This window comes from Notothenia rossii (genome assembly GCF_949606895.1).
Source record: "Notothenia rossii genome assembly, chromosome: 9".
Classification (NCBI taxonomy): domain Eukaryota; kingdom Metazoa; phylum Chordata; class Actinopteri; order Perciformes; family Nototheniidae; genus Notothenia; species Notothenia rossii.
The window spans coordinates 38,986,918-39,001,050 of record NC_136907.1 but is presented as its reverse complement, the minus strand read 5'-3'; the positions used below and the strand labels follow the sequence as shown (position 1 = coordinate 39,001,050).

The following is a 14,133-nucleotide window of genomic DNA, read 5'->3' as shown; positions in this document are numbered from 1 at the left end:
CACCTCCACTATCCAACTTTGCCGGGGACAGCTAATGTCATGTAGCTGTAAAAACTATAAATGCTATCCAGCTAAAAACTTTGACCGGAAGGCCGGAGGCCGCTTGTAGCTGGTAGCTGGACGTGGCCGCTACAGTAGGTTGCACGTAGCCTATTGTAAAAGCTAAACACACTACAAAACTCAACCTAATATCCATGAATGAAACGCTATAGAGACTGTGCTACAGTGGAATAAATAAAAGCAATATTATTTCGTGTTTTAAAGAAATAAACTCCCCTTGATTTTAGATACTTCAAATTACTGTAGTCCGTTGTCAGATGAAATTAATGAAAGTGAGGTGATTGTGGGTAACGTAACATGGCTACGTCACGTTGCCGTCAAGCGCGACGTAACGTTGCCGTGGTAACGACGGAATCTTCTGGTTTATTGTTGTTATAATAAAAATAATTATTATTACTATTAAACAAAAAGCATTTAAAATACGGTCAGTAGCCATCGTCATTCCGATGTCGGGGGAGTGGTTTTCACCATCATTATCATCATTATATATTTTTTAAATGACTAATATTGGCCTATAATACCCCTTTATTGATCAAATAGGAATATAATTGTCTTTTAAACAACGTAAACTAAAGGGAACAATCTATTTGACACAGCTGAAGCTCCGGCCTTCCTTAAAAAATAACTAATTTAATAAAAATCACAGTTGTATTACACACACTGTTTTTTGAGAACACAAATTTGGTAAATAATGCGCCATAATACATTCTGAATAAAAATAAAAATAATTATGAATACAAATAAAATAAAACAAGCCTCCCGTGAGTTACTACAAGCTATAAAGTAGATTTTAAAAACGTTTTATAGAATAAAAAGCTCACTGCAGGACGTTGTGGAAATGCGTGTGTGCACCACGACAAAGGGGCCTCATTCACTTTACATTGGCGTTATTTGGGTGGTGCCGACACGTACAGATGTAGCACTTCATTTCAGACTCCAGCTTACAGCTTCCTGCCTACGACCTGCCAAAGACCAGTATAGAGGAATATTAAGCCCTCCCACTATTTTCCAAGAGGGCGTTGCCAGATTTTCTATTTCAGGTTTTAACCAGGAGATGGCGCTTCATTCACAAATACAGAACGACAAGTTTCATGGAATTTCAGTTGTGTTTTGAAGAGCATTTGAACATATCAATATTTTAGATCAACTAAAGTATATCTAATCTTGTAATTCAAAAATATATAGTCTTTATATATTAAATAATCATAATTATAATGTAAATGTTTACATTACACTTTATTACACTTTATTTGTTATGCTCATACTTTAACCTTTACAATCGTTTGCTTTAATATGCAGTATATTTTTTGTATATTTTTGTGTTTGCTTCCTCCTGCTCCCTTTCGGACACATACTGTATGATTTATTATTATTATTAATATGAAGATATTATTAAGATAAGATAAGATGTTACTTTATTGATTGAACATTTTAGTTTAGAATGTGCTGTCCCACGGTAATTCAGAAGGCTCACAGTTCACATTCCGACCATTATTTAAAACAATAGGTGCTTTCACACCGTCTACAGTTTGATTTGTATAGAGGGAGCTCTGTCAGTTTTCGAATTACCCATTTGCTTTCGGGGAGCCCTATTTTTCAGAGCACATCCTGCTACTAAATATGTCACACGCACGCTCTGTTGACTGGCGCAGCAGCGCAGATGCGATCAATTGCTATAAAAACACTTTTCTACTAATACAGACGGTGTCACTATGCCGGCGGATGTGGCCGTTGTTGAAGCCTCTTCAGGCTCCGCATCGGCAGGACTCTCCCTCGGTGTGGAGCTGTCAACCTCGACCCTAACGCCGCTTACAGCCGGCCAACTAAAAGTTGTTTTCCGTTCACGTTGTCATTTTTAGACTCCTTCGCTTCTTTGCTTGTGAATCCAAAAGCTGTGACGCTTGGCTGTTTTCGTTTCGCCATATTATTTATTACAAAGCCAGAGTTAAAAAAATATCAATATGAACATTTCAAATACCGCACCGGCATCACCGCCATAACCATAGCAACGTAAGTAAGAATGCAGCGCCGCCACGTACAGATGGCAACACCCAGACATATTCACAAATATAAAACAAATATTCAGAAACTGTAATGAACAATAACTATTATTTATTTCAAGAACTGTTATTTACAGAAACTCAACATTTCTAATCTGTGTGACACAAATATGCATGATTGTTTTGGGCTCCCCCTATTTATCTCAAAGTCAGCCTTCAGGGGAGCTCCCTCCCTCTTCGGGGGAGCCAAGCTCCCCCTAGCTCCCCCCCATTTCGAACAGTGTCTGTGGCTGAATGGCCAGCAATAAGGTGCGGCGCATTTATCATAGGTGATCAGAGCTAACTGCCTGCCGTCAGATTTCATTTAAAAAACAGATCTGATTTTAAGACTATTTCTGTGCTCATAAAGAATGATAAGAATAAGAATAATGCGTATTGAACTGGTTTAATTAATTAGTGAGTTTATTCAACACTAGAACCGCCAATCGGGTCAATTTGTGTGATGTGTGTTGTGTGTGTGCAATGTAACTTTTTTTCAATAAAGTATTAAAGTCTCCCAGTCCGTGACTTTTCCTGAAAGTGTGTTATGTAGCACCCTATGTTGTTAAAAATTGCATTCTAATAGCGGGATTTGACGGGTTTAGGTAGGCCTATACAAAAACCTCTGGCAGTTCTAGTGTTAAGGTAATTAGGTACAGTAGAAGCCCTTTTTTATCAGTAACGAATTTAGCAGTTGAACATAAAAGTCAACGAACTGAGGGTCACTTCCAATGACAGTGTTGTGTCTAGTTGTAAGCTTGTCACTCAGAGTAACCTACCGTTAATTTAGCTGCTGGAGAAGAAAGATCAAGGGGGGAGGGGGGTAGAGAGCTGTGGTTGATGGGCCATTAGTTGTGTAAATACACAGCTGAGAGCTGCCGTTTCCTTCAGACTGTTTAAAAAACGGTAACAACGGACTATTTTTCTTAGCGGATGCATGTCAATTTAAATCAATAAATACAACTATTTTTTAAATCAATACATACAACTATTTTTTAAATCAATAAAAACATTTTCTAAATCCATAAAAGCATTTAAATTAATATTGGGTGTCATGTCGTTACTTTGTTGAGAATGTGGCCGTGTACAGATGGAGCACTGAATTTCAGACTCCAGCTTACAGCTTCCTGCCTACGACCTGCCAAAGACCAGTATAGAGGAATGTTAAGCCCTCCCACTATTTTCCAAGAGGGCGTTGCCAGATTTTCAATTTCAGGTTTTAACCAGGAGATGGCGCTTCATTCACAAATACAGAAAGACAAGTTTCATGGACTTTCAGTTGTGTTTTGAAGAGCATTTGAACACATCAATATTTTAGATCAACTAAGCTATATCTAATCTTGTAATTCAATAATATATAGTCTTTATATATTAAATAATCATAATTATAATGTAAATGTTTACATTACACTTCTTTATTTGTTATGCTCATACTTTTACCTTTGCAATCGTTTGCTTTAATATGCAGTATATTTTTTGTATATTTTTGTGTTTGCTTCTTCCTGCTCCCTTTCGGACACATACTGTATGATTTATTATTATTATTAATATGAAGATATTATTAAGATAAGATAAGATGTTACTTTATTCATTGAACATTTTAGTTTAGAATGTGCTGTCCCACGGTAATTCAGAAGGCTCACAGGTCACATTCCGACCATTATTTAAAACAATAGGTGCTTTCACACCGTCTACAGTTTGATTTGTATAGAGGGAACTCTCTCAGTTTTCGAATTACCCATTTGCTTTCGGGGAGCCCTATTTTTCAGAGCACATCCTGCTACTAAATATGTCACACGCACGCTCTGTTGACTGGCGCAGCAGCGCAGATGCGATCAATTGCTATAAAAACACTCTTCTACTAATACAGACGGTGTCACTATGCCGGCGGATGTGGCCGTTGTTGAAGCCTCTTCAGGCTCCGCATCGGCAGGACTCTCCCTCGGTGTGGAGCTGTCAAGCTCGACCCTAACGCCGCTTACAGCCGGCCAACTAAAAGTTGTTTTCCGTTCACGTTGTCATTTTTAGACTCCTTCGCTTCTTTGCTTGTGAATCCAAAAGCTGTGACGCTTAGCTGTTTTCGTTTCGCCATATTATTTATTACAAAGCCAGAGTTAAAAAAATATCAATACGAACATTTCAAATACCGCGCTGGCATCACCGCCATAACCATAGCAACGTAAGTAAGAATGCAGCGCCGCCACGTACAGATGGCAACACCCAGACATATTCACAAATATAAAACAAATATTCAGAAACTGTAATGAACAACAACTATTATTTATTTCAAGAACTGTTATTTACAGAAACTCAACATTTCTAATCTGTGTGACACAAATATGCACGATTGTTTTGGGCTCCCCCTATTTATCTCAAAGTCAGCCTTCAGGGGAGCTCCCTCACCTCTTCGGGGGAGCCAAGCTCCTCCTAGCTCCCCCCCATTTCGAACAGTGTCTGTGGCTGAATGGCCAGCGATTAGGTGCGGTGCATTTATCATAGGTGATCAGAGCTAACTGCCTGCCGTCAGATTTCATTTAAAAAACAGATCTGATTTTAAGACTATTTCTGTGCTCATAAAGAATGATAAGAATATAATAATGCGTATTGAACTGGTTTCATTAATTAGTGAGTTTATTTAACACTAGAACCACCAATCGGGTCAATTTGTGTGATGTATGTTGTGTGTGTGCAATGTAACTTTTTTTCAATAAAATATTAAAGTCTCCCAGTCCGTGACTTTTCCTGAAAGTGTGTTATGTAGCACCCTATGTTGTTAAAAATTGCATTCTAATAGCGGGATTTGATGGGTTTAGGTAGGCCTATACAAAAACCTCTGGCGGTTCTAGTGTTAAGTTAATTAGGTACAGTAGAAGCCCTTTTTTATCAGTAACGAATTTAGCAGTTGAACATAAAAGTCAACTAACTGAGGGTCACTTGCAATGACAGTGTTGTGTCTAATTGTAAGCTTGTCACTCAGAGTAACCTATAATTAATTTAGCTGCTGGAGAAGAAAGATCAAGGGGGGAGGGGGGGAGAGAGCTGTGGTTGATGGGCCATTAGTTTTGTATATACACAGCTGAGAGCTGCCGTTTCATTCAGACTGTTTAAAAAACGGTAACAACGGACTATTTTTCTTAGCGGATGCATGTCAATTTAAATCAATACATACAACTGTTTTTTAAATCAATACATACAACTATTTTTTAAATCAATAAAAACATTTTCTAAATCCATAAAAGCATTTAAATTAATATTGGAAGTCATGTCGTTACTTTGTTGAGAATGTGGCCGTGTAATAAGCAGGATAATTTGCAGCGACTTGTTCCTTATGGGGAAAATAACACACGTCATGTGTGTGTAGAGGTGTGTGTGGTTAAAACACTTTCATGAACTGAAGGAATTTCCTTCTATAAAACAGCTGTGGGCAGCAGTGAGTGTCACAGACATGAATTCATAGATCAAGGCAGACTGGTGCACACACTCTCCTGTCCTGCCAGGCGACACGCCCGTTCTAAGCCGTGTCCCTCACTCACATCCCAAGCATCCCCAAAAAGTGTATTATGTTGTTACATCTCAGATGTTATGTTTCAGTTGTGCTCTGTCTATGTTCAGTGATGCAAACTTGTCACCTTTCGGCGAAATTCGCCGTTTTGAATCCAAAATAAGTCATTTGTGTGATTCATGTAGATCTGCAATAAAAATATTTTTGGGGTATGGGGGGGTCTGGGACCCGGAGTAATCTGAGGCCGTGAGCTGTTATGTGCCATCATGACACGCATGGTGTTCTTTTTTTATATATTATAATGAAGTGCGAGCTGTGTGCTCGAGTCTTCCTGCCTGTCGGCTCTGCTCATGGATGTATAATAAGGCTCTGCTGCTCCCAGATGATGGTCTAGCTTCAGCAGCTACATTACCTACGGGTGCGTTTGTTAATATTAACTGTGCGTCCGGAGTCACTGTGGCACAGACTGGACCGCTGGTGAACAGCTGTTAGAACGGGCCGTTCAGGTGTTCAGAGCAGAGCTCCCTGTCGGAGCGGCAGAGCGTGATGTGAACTGAAAAGTTTTTCTGTGGCAATATTATTTAAGGAATCCTTGAGCTAGCTAGTGAGCATACATTGTCACTATCTGCTAACGTTAGCTTTAGCCTTCTATTTCTAATAGTTTTTTTCATAGGCTATAAACAGAGGTGGTATAAGTATATATATATTGTACTTGAGTAAAAGTAGAAGTACTCAGATCTTGTACTTGAGTAAAAGTAGAAGCACACAGATCTTGTACTTGAGTAAAAGTAGAAGTACTCAGATCTTGTGCTTGAGTAAAAGTAGAAGCACACAGATCTTGTACTAGAGTAAAAGTAGAAGTAGCCTACTCAAATCTTGTACTTGAGTAAAAGTAGAAGCACTCAGGTCTTGTACTTGAGTAAAAGTAGAAGCACACAGATCTTGTACTTGAGTAAAAGTAGAAGTACTCAGATCTTGTACTTGAGTAAAAGTAGAAACACAAAGATCTTGTACTTGAGTAAAAGTAGAAGCACACAGATCTTGTACTTGAGTGAAAGTAATAGTCCCAGAGTGTAGGAATACTCTGTTACAGTAAAAGTCCTGCATTCAAAAGGTTCCTCAAGTAAAAGTAGAAAAGTATTATCATCAAAATATAGTGAAAGTAGCGACAGTAAAAGTATTCATTGTGCAGATTGGTCCATTTCAGAATAATAGATATGATATGTTTTATAATGATTGATCATGAAAGTGTTCTCAAAGCTGGTAAAGGTGCAGCTAGTTTGGATGACTTTGTATACTGCAGGGTAGCTTGTGGATTTACTCCAGGTGGAACTAAAGTCTGATTTAACACTTGATCATATTTCACATCATTCATCCACATCTGTAAAGTAACTAAAGGTATTACATACATGGAGTGGAGGAAAAGTACAGCATGTACCTCTGAACTGTAGTGGAGTAGAAGAACAAAGTAGCAAAACATTGAAATACTTAAATAAAGTACAAGTATCTCAAAATTGTGCCCAAGTATAGTACTTGTTGAGTTTATGAACTTAGTTACTTTACACCATGTGGCTATAAAGATAAAAAGACTTAAGCCTTGCACAGAGGCATGAAAATACATTTTCAAAATGCTCAACAGTGCTGCCAAAATTATAAACTGACTGCTACACAATTTAAAATAAATGCTTTAATATATTTTCTATTAGATGTGACTCTTTGGCGTTTCTGTTATTATTAACACTGCTGCTTTAGTTGTTCTGACTGCTAAAATCCTCTGTTATTCCGTGGGGTGGGGGAGCCGGGGGCTCGGATCCTTGTCACCTTTTTCATACCTGATGAGTTTGCATCCCTGTATGTTAAAAAGCCTCAGTCACCTTAATTCATGTAATAAAAACATCTCAGGTCAGTAACACTCAAAGCTAAATGTGGAATACCATGTTCAGCTATGTTACTATTTATAATGTTATTGTTGTTACATCAGAAGATGTAAATATTGAAACGATTTCTTAACTTACAGTAGGCTATTTTTTACAATGTGTGTTGGAAGGATTTATTAAATTACTATGAATATTGTCATTGTTGAAGGCTTTTAGAGAAGGGTGAACTATAAGCCTGAATTACATAACATTTTATACCTAAAAACATAAAAGCCACAATAAATAAATCACAATTATTCTAGTTATTTTTACCTCCCGTATTGCTTTCAACCCACCAGCTTTTATGGTGTTGTTACGTCACTAACTGTAAGCTTGTCACATACAGTCTATGGTCACTCAGAGTAACCTACTGTTAATTTAGCGGCTGGAGAAGAAAGATCAGGGGGGGAGGGGGGGGAGAGAGCTGTGGTTGATGGGCCATTAGTTGTGTAAATACACAGCTGAGAGCTGCCGTTTCATTCAGACTGTTTAAAAAACGGTAACAACGGACTATTTTTCTTAGCGGATGCATATCAATTTAAATCAATACATACAACTATTTTTTAAATCAATAAAAACATTTTCTAAATCCATAAAAGCATTTCAATTAATATTGGGAGTCATGTCGTTACTTTGTTGAGAATGTGGCCATGTAATAAGCGGGATAATTTGCAGCGACTTGTTACTTATGGGGAAAATAACACCCTTCATCCAGATTCGACCGAAGAAGCTCCATTAAAATATACATATTTTTGGTGAATTACTGAGTTTAGGCACGTTAATAACGTTTTAATGAAGTTGAATACAGTATATTCATATGTGTCAGTGATTTCATGTCAATTCGGCGAACATAAACATAAATGATCGTGGTGAAGATGATGATTAAATTAGGATAAAAAATCGAGAGCCGGGCTGCATTTCCTCCCGTTCGTTTTTTTCGAATAACAAAATTATTTTGTTAAATAACAACATGGTGATGTTTTGTAAATGATTACATGTCTCTTATTTAGCACAGAGTATGATATCCGTGACATATGGATCTTAACAAAGTTCCGCTGTACATCCAGCGTACTGTATCTGACTTTATTTCACATGAGCTCCAGTGTGGAACCCCACTGCACCCCCTGGTGGATCAATGATCCATTGCAGCTGGCTTCATTATAATTACATTTATCTATCACAGGGGCGGTCTCAAGTCAAGCTGGAGGTTTTCCCTTGAGCGAGGGCAGATCACGTACCAATCACGGCCCTCGCGTTTCAAACTGTCTGAAATGAATCGCTACATCTGTAAATGTAACAAATGTCGTGACTCCACCACGCAATGCGGTGTTAAGGAGTCGGGGTGGAGTCACGCATTCTGGTGAGATTAAAACACACAACGGCTGTAGCCTGATTATGCTTTAGGAGCAGTAGGTGTGTGTGGTACAGTGCGTAGATGCGGCGGACAGACGGGTCTCAGTTGGTTTGGTGTGCTATGCTTACTTTTAATACTTGTACAACTTTTGGCCCGTAATTTAAATTCCCCATTTCAGCGACCAGAGAGAGGGGGGGGATATATCCAGTCTTATGAGAGTGCTCTCATACTTGTTTGATTCTGAAATTGTATATATTTATATTTGATATGTGTGTGTGTATATGTCCGCATCTGCAGCCTGTTATTGTCTCATTATACCGCACTGTCAAGTAAATATATATAAGTCGTCATGAACACATCTGTCCATCAGAGTGCTGCTGTGCCTTCTGTCATCATTAATGGACGTCTCTTTAAAATGACCGCTCAGAGGAGAGGAGTTCTCATTTCTCTAACCGCCTGCTGCTTCCACTCCTCTCTCCTCGGTTCCCCTCCTCAGTCCTCCGCTCGCATCCCCTGTGGGCGGCCCCTTACGAAAATGAACTATAGTATTAATATAGTATACTATAAGAGTTGTATAGTATCCTATAGTAAGTTTGTAGAGTTCTATAGAGCTCCTGCGGTCACGTGACTTTTGGTTATCAGCCACCATTTTGGCAGTAAACATGACGACCGGCGCCAGCGTTTTCCTACCGTGCGAGTATACATCTCATTTTAATTCAAGTGAAATTCGGCTTTATAGTACAAAATTAGAAAGATTAAATATAAGCGACCCATATAATGCACCCGGTGTGCTTTTCAAGAGCATAACCTCCTGCTCTGAAGACGATGTACCCGACTTGCGCTACGCGGACATCCACAGTTATCTTTTAAGCTTTCCATCAGTGTACTCAGGAGACTCCCTCAGAGCTTACAAAAGCTTGGAGGCTTACAAATGGTTTCAGTCCGGCTTCGTAAACAACATTCAACTGTGGAGTCTTACATCCAAAAACTTCGGCATCATCACTGCAAGGGTAAGTATTAAATTATTCCAGTTTGATAGGCAGTGTCACGTTAGCATTGTTTGTTTATTAGCTTGTCTAGCTACGGCAGTGTCACGTTAGCATGTTTGTTTATTAGCTTGGATAGCTACTGCAGTGCGTCTGAAACTAGTTTGTATTTTTGCTTTTTGAAAACTTTTTGTAGCATTGTACTGTATTCCTTCACCCACCTGATATGAAGTGATCACTGCATAAGCGAAAGCAAACGGCCGGGGGGTCCCATCTTTCAGTCTTGTTCAGACGGCTCCTGGCTCTTTTAATCGCTGCGATCCACTTTTCCCTCCTCTCCGCGTCTTTTGGAATGCGATAATAAGATACACCTTTCTTCTTCCCACGCCTATTTGTGCAACCTGGTGCACAGCAGTTATCCACCATCCTCGACAGTCTGCCAGTGCCGGCCAATGAATTTACTGACGCGATTACTGCCAAAATGGCTGCCCCCTTCGTTTCTCGTCACGTGACCAGCATATGTGACATCATCCGCAGGAGCTCTATAGTATTTTTCACCAGCTATCGTATTACTATAGTCTTTTCTGTAGTGCCATTTTACTAGCTATAGTAGCCCTATAATATTTCAATAGTAATACTATGTATCTAGATCTTTGTAGTATTCCTATATTATTTTAAATAGTATAACTATAGTATAATATATAGTGTTTCTGTAGTTGTTTTTTGAACACACTGTAGACCACTCCTATAGTAATAGCATGATATTGTCATAGTGAATGCATATTATTATATAGTGTTTGTAAAAGTATTACCAGTGTTTTTTTTGGTGTTTCTGTATTAAGACTATATTATTTTAAATAGTACTACTGTAGTATAATATTTAGTGTTTCTGTAGTTGTTTTTTGAACACACTGTAGAACACTCCTATAATAGTATGATATTGTCATAATGAATGCATATTATTACCATAGTGTTTGTAGAAGTATTACACTCCTAGAATTAATGTGTCATTTTTTTTTAACACACTGCTGTGTCAAAGGCAATTCAACACATTCAGTGTCATTTCTGAACTATTTTACACACACATGTGTGTACATAGAAAAAAAAATGCACATAGTCAACACATTAGTGTTGACTAACACTGGGCTAACATTGGGCTAACATTGGGCACTAACATTGGGCACTGTCCTGCCCAATCACGGTTGAGTTATTTCAAATGTATCATTTTTCAACTGTCCAACTGTCAATCAAATGTCCCAACTGCCATTTCACCTCTGGCTGCTGTGGAGGATGGATGTCAGCGGAGGAGAGTCTAACTCTAGGTAAGTTATACAGAAACAAAACGTTTTTAACAAAGTGAGCAGATATATTGTCATAATGTGAGCAAGCTAGGGGTCTAAATACATATTTTAAAACTTAAATAAATATGTTTTGCCAATGTTGAACAGCTAACTATTGTTTGAGTTTAGCTGCCTGGATGACAATTATTTTCCTTTAGGCCGTTCTTCTTTTTTATTATATTTATTTTATCTTAACTTAATGTAGCTTACAATCTTTTCTGTGATCATTCTTCAATCGGCATTATATTGATAGCATTAGCAGCTATATGTTTAATGCGATCTAGCTACTTTGGCTAGGTTTCATTGTTCGACCAGATGTGGCGAGAAAGTGCGAGTGAGGCTGCGTTGATAGTCTCTTACAGTGCAAATACGTAACTTACTCGCATTAAAGTTATTTATTAGTAGTACGTGTACACTACAGTTTACCTGTTTCTGACTAAAACATCAGCCACTACTCTATACTTGCAAATATTATATTGTGTAGAAGGGAGATTTCATATCTGCCTCTTGTCGCTAAGGCAACTGTGTATGTGAGACGCAGCGTCACGCACGGCAGTTAGGCCTTCCCGATTTGATTGGTCGGACGGATAGGGCCGGCGGGCTTTCCTTCCGACCAATCAAATCGTTGGAAGGGAAGGCCGGCGGGCTTTCCTTGACATGTCCCTGACACAGCGTACTGCGGTTGTAGTATAGAGTGAGTGTAGCGTGCAATACTGTGTTTCACCACACATTAATTTAGAGGGGCGCTGTTTCAGTCTTTGTAAAATCTCACTGACAACAGCGGAGAGATTTTTTTAAATACAAATAAAAAATATAAAGAAATACCCAGCCTCCAGGAGAAAACGCCACTGGAGGCTGAGCAGAATCTCCCCTGTGCTTCTCTAGAAGTTGTCTTTATGGGTGAAGTTAATTAACTTAAAATTACCATACTGCTTATAATTTATATAAGGTGTGTATTCATGGGTTTAACTAGAAGTTGATAGATGATGGCATTTAATTTAATCTGGCATAATATGATTAGTCAACATCAGGATTAATTTGTCTTTTTCTTATAATTACAGGAAGAGGGAATGAGCTGCAGGAATCTTTCAAAGTCCTAGCAAAAAGTAAATTAAAAGAAAAATCTACAGTGTCCAAAGCACAAACCATCTCCTGGAAGTAACAGGTGAATTTGGATTTGTCCTTGATAGGATTTTAAAATACAACACAGACTTCAAAGAGTTTATAGATGTTGATAGAAGTGAGAATCAGTAACTTTGACAGATTCCAAGTGCACTTTTCTGAAGCACCGGATCTTCAGCCTGTCCTAAGAGAAGTCTGTCAAACTCAGGTATACATGTACCATGCTTGTTAAATTGTGTTTCAAAAAATCACAAAGGCCAGAACTTTACTTTGTGCTGTGCTTGCTCTTATTGTTTTGTTCAGCCAAGAACCAGTTCTTCTGAATGGCCTAACTGATCTACTTAAGAAGAAAATTCCAGAGGTATTTGATGAACTGCAAAATGACATTCTTACCGAGAAGACCAGCCTCAAACTTGTCAGAGTTTGCATCTCTGACTTGGTAGAGAGGCATGGGTTGTAAGTATAAGAATGTGAAATGTGTATACTGTATATAGGGGTTGGGACACTTTTTCCGTTAATTTCATTGCCCAACCATTTCTGTTTCAGGCCTGAAATTGTTCTTGAATTTTTTTTACATTTAACTTATTCGTATTCATATTCTGTGAACAATGTATTTTATTTTGTTAATAAAGTCCCTATCTTTCAAATTGAAACTGCTCTGCCTGCTAACTTTTATTTGTTGATACCATACTTACTATAGGCATGAATACATCATTATTAAAGCTAATTAACTATAGATTCACTATAAGATCACCATAGCCAACTCTATAGTATTACTATACAGATGTAGCGATTCATTTCAGACAGTTTGAAACGCGAGGGCCGTGATTGGTACGTGATCTGCCCTCGCTCAAGGGAAAACCTCCAGCTTGACTTGAGACCGCCCCCGTGATAGATAAATGTAATTATAATGAAGCCAGCTGCAATAGATCATTGATCCACCAGGGGGTGCAGTGGGGTTCCACACTGGAGCTCATGTGAAATAAAGTGAGATACAATATGCTGGATGTACAGCGGAACTTTGTTAAGATCCATATGTCACGGATATCATACTACTGTGCTAAATAAGAGACATGTAATCATTTACAAAACATCACGATGTTGTTTTTTAACAAAATAATTTTGTTATTCGAAAAAAACGAACGGGAGGAAATGCAGCCCGGCTCTCGATTTTTAATCCTAATTTCATCATCATCTTCACCACGATCATTTATGTTTATGTTCGCCGAATTGACATGAAATCACTGACACATATGAATATACTGTATTCAACTTCATTAAAACGTTATTAACGTGCCTAAACTCTGTAATTCACCAAAGATATGTATATTTTAATGGAGCTTCGTCGGTCGATCAGGATCCCAAAGTGTAGCGGAGGGATCCTCATCTGGATGAAGGGTGTTATTTTCCCCATAAATAACAAGTAGCTGCAAATTATCCCGCTTATTACATGGCCACATTCTCAACAAAGTAACGACATGACTCCCAATATTAATTTAAATGCTTTTATGGATTTAGAAAATGTTTTTATTGATTTAAAAAATGGTTGTATGTATTGATTTAAATTGACATGCATCCGCTAAGAAAAATAGTCCGTTGTTACCGTTTTTTAAACAGTCTGAATGAAACGGCAGCTCTCAGCTGTGTATTTACACAACTAATGGCCCATCAACCACAGCTCTCTCCCCCCCTACCCCCCTGATCTTTCTTCTCCAGCAGCTAAATTAACAGTAGGTTACTCTGAGTGACCATAGACTGTATGTGACAAGCTTACAGTTAGTGACGTAACAACACCATAAAAGCTGGTGGGTTGA

The 14,133-nt window shown here is 38.4% G+C and overlaps 1 long non-coding RNA gene across 1 annotated transcript; it reads left to right on the top strand.

Moving 5' to 3' along the window:
* The first annotated feature begins 11,138 nt into the window (after nucleotides 1-11,138).
* LOC307019591 lies at nucleotides 11,139-12,965 on the top strand. The gene is made up of 3 exons (XR_013802700.1): nucleotides 11,139-11,179; nucleotides 12,259-12,527; nucleotides 12,623-12,965. It is a non-coding gene; the product is annotated as an uncharacterized lncRNA (long non-coding RNA).
* Nucleotides 12,966-14,133: the final 1,168 nt, after the last annotated feature.